This window comes from Tenrec ecaudatus, chromosome 13 (genome assembly GCF_050624435.1).
Source record: "Tenrec ecaudatus isolate mTenEca1 chromosome 13, mTenEca1.hap1, whole genome shotgun sequence".
NCBI classification, from domain to species: Eukaryota; Metazoa; Chordata; class Mammalia; order Afrosoricida; family Tenrecidae; genus Tenrec; species Tenrec ecaudatus.
In genome coordinates, this window is record NC_134542.1 from 130,110,552 (window position 1) to 130,114,026 (window position 3,475).

A 3,475-nucleotide genomic window follows, 5' to 3' on the forward strand; every position below is an offset into this window, starting at 1 on the left:
CTCATAGTTATGAGTTCCTGAGTTATTGTTCCCTTCATCATTTTGTAGGGACCATTCCTGACTCATAATTTTGTTTGTGCTGGACTCTATCTTTTTAGAGATTAATATTGCTACCCCTGCTTTCTTTTGATTCCTGTTTGCTTAGTATACGTTTGTCCAGCCTCTGATTTTGAATCTGTTCAGGTCTTTGTGAGGTGTGGTTTCTGGTATGCAGCATATTGATGGGTTTTGTTTTCTCATCCATTTTGCTACTCTCTTTCTCATTACTAGTAAATGTAGTCCATTAACATTCAGTGTAATCATTGATATGTATGTATATGTTACTGCTATTTTGCTTTATGTATGTGCGCATTGTGTGTTTGTATGTACGTTGTGTTTAGTTTCATTGTTCTTCCTGTGTGGGTGTTGTTCTGTGTGTTGATTTTTGTGAGGAATTGTCTTGTATGTTGGTTTCAGGTCTGTGTGTTATTGCTGTTGTATTTTATTTGGGGTCATAGTATGTCATTGAGTATTTTTTCAGTGATGGTCTTGTTTTGTGAATTATTTTAGTTTCTCTTTGCCTTGGAATCCTTTGATTTCTCTGTCATATTTAATCGATAATTTTACTGGATGCAGGATTCCAGGTTGACAATTTTTCCTCCTCTGTATATATCACTCCATTGTCTTCTTGCCTGCCTTTTTTCTGGTGAGAAATCTGAGGTTATTCTAATTGCCGATCCTTTTTATGTAATTGATTGTGGTAGTTATATAATCTGATGTCAAATTTGAGGATTCAGAATGAAGGGGTGGAGTCTAGCCTGTCAATCAGGTTGTACCTTGATGACCTCATTTGGAGTTGCTAAGGAGATAAATAACTTGTTGGAGGTGGGAGACACACTCTCTCTCAGCTCATTTCCTAGGAGACACTGTGGCTGACAAGACTCTGGAACTATACTACTACCCTGTGCTGGAGGAGCCACGTGGAGACCCCTGCCACCATTGAGATGCTTACAATGCCACTGGATCCACACATCCCACCTACTTGTCTGTGATCTTCCTGTATTCAGTGTCAGAGCAAGAATTTCATTAATCTGAAGAGGACTTTATAGATTGGTATTGGACTTATGGGCTAATATTGGACTTAAGGACTTGATCTAGACTAGGCTGGGATGTTTTCTTTTCTTTTTACATTTAAAAAAATTAAGTACTTTTATTGGGGACTCTTACATCTCTTATCACAATACATACATGCATCCATGTGTGAAGCGCATTTGTACATATGTTTTCTTTTTTTTTAGAGTTGTAAGGCTTTATGGCCCATTCCCAGGTCTGACTTTAGGAAACTAATGTTTTTCCTGGATCATAATTTTACTGCTTTAGTCACAGAGCAGATTGAAATAAAAGAGCAACATGCACAAATCCCCCAACTGAGATCCATTTGTAGCCAAGACAGTGAAGTGGTTTGTACAAGACTTTAAAACTGCAGCTCTTTTTGGATCCCCCAAAGCGTATCTGCACTTTTCTTCAACCGGGCCTCTTCCTCGGTAGTCAGAGTCACCTTCACCACATCTGAGATTCTGTTCTGTCCCAGGATGCATGGAACACTGAGGAAGACGTCCTCGTTTATGCCATAAAGGCCCTTAATCATGGTGGAAATGGGATGTACCCGCCTGAGATTCTTCATTATACTCTCTGCCAAGTGAGCCACAGACAGCCCAATGGTCCAGGAAGTATAGCTTTTCAGTTTGATCACCTCATAAGCACTTTCGACCACCTGTTTGTGGACATCTTTCCATTGTTCCTTATCTGAATCAGTGCCTAAAGCAGGATGCAGGTTTTTCAGGGAGACACCAGCAACATTCACTCCACTCCAAACTGGCACACTAGAGTCTCCATGCTCTCCAAGGACCCATCCGTGACAGCTTAATGGGTGCACTCCCAGCCTCTCCCCCATGAGGTAACGGAACCGTGCTGAATCCAGATTGCAACCACTCCCAATAACACGGTTCTTGGGGAAGCCACTTATCTTCCAAGCCACATAGGTAAGGATATCCACTGGATTAGAAACAATGAGCAACTTGCAGTTTGAACTGTACTTTACGACGTTCGGAATGATGAACTTGAAGATGTTCACGTTGCGTTGGACCAAATTAAGACGACTTTCTCCCTCCTGCTGACGAGCTCCAGCCATGATAATGACCAACTTGGAATTTGCAGTTACATCATAGTCTTTGCCAGAGACGATTTTTGGTGTTCGAAGGAAAAGGCTGCCATGCTGGAGATCCATCATTCCACCTTTCAATTTGTCTTCCATGACGTCAACAAGGGCGAGTTCATCTGCCAAGTCCTTCATTAAGATACTGATGGCACAGGCCATGCCCACAGCACCCACTCCAACAACTGTAATCTTATTCTGGGGGGTCTGTTCTTCCTTCAGGAGATTCGGAATCAGCTGGTCCTTCAGAGTTGCCATGGCGCTTCTTTTGGAAGAGGAAGGAACCGGACTGCACGTCGGGCGAGCGGGAGGCGAAGGGAAGCAGACCGCGGCAGCAGCTCTGGGGCTCTGTTTTCTTTTTTCTTTTTTTTTAGCTTTTTAACGCATTTTTATTTGGTTCTTTAAATATTTTCTTTTTCTTTTCTTAAAAATCTTTTTTTAGAATATTTTCTTCTTTTTATCAAACATTTTATTAGAGGCTCATACAACTCTTATCACAATCCACACATATACATACATCAATTGCATAAAGCACATCCATACATTCTTTGCCTTAATCACTCTCAAAGCATTTGCTCTCTACTTAAACCCTCTGCATCAGGTCCTCTTTTTTTTCCCCTCCCTCCCCGCTCCCCTCTCCCTCGTGAGCCCTTGATAATCCACAGATTGTTATTTTGTCATATCTTGCCCTATCCGGAGTCTCCCTCCCCCCCTTCTCTGCCGTCCATCTCCCAGGGAGGAGGTCACATGTGGATCCTTGTAATCAGTTCCCCCTTTTCAACCCACTCACCCTCCACTCTCCCAGCATCGCCCCTCACACCCTTGGTCCTGAAGGTATCATCCACCCTGGGTTCCCTGTGCCTCCAGCTCCCATATGCACCAGTGTACAATCTCTGCCCTATCCAGTCCTGCAAGGTAGAATTCGGATCATGGTAGTTGGGGGGAGGAAGCATCCAGGATCTGTGGGAAAGCTGTGTTCTTCATCGGTACTACATCGCACCCGTCTGACTGACCCGTCTCCTCTCCTAAACCCCTCTGTGAGGGGATCTCCAGTGGTCGACACTTGGGCCTCGGGTCTCCACTCTGCACTTCCCCCTTCATTCACTATGGTATACACACACACACACATATATATATATATATATATTTTTTTTTTGCATGATGCCTTATACCTGGTCCCTTTGGCACCCCGTGATCACACCGGCTGGTGTGCTTCTTCCATGTGGGCTTTATTGCTTCTGAGCTAGATGGCCGCTTGTTCACCTTCAAGCCTTTAAGACC

General features: G+C 43.4%; 1 pseudogene; it reads right to left on the reverse strand.

Annotated features, from left to right (window-relative positions):
• Window positions 1-1,261: 1,261 nt before the first annotated feature.
• LOC142424895 (L-lactate dehydrogenase A chain pseudogene) lies at window positions 1,262-2,530 on the reverse strand (annotated as a pseudogene).
• Between the last annotated feature and the right edge of the window lie 945 nt (window positions 2,531-3,475).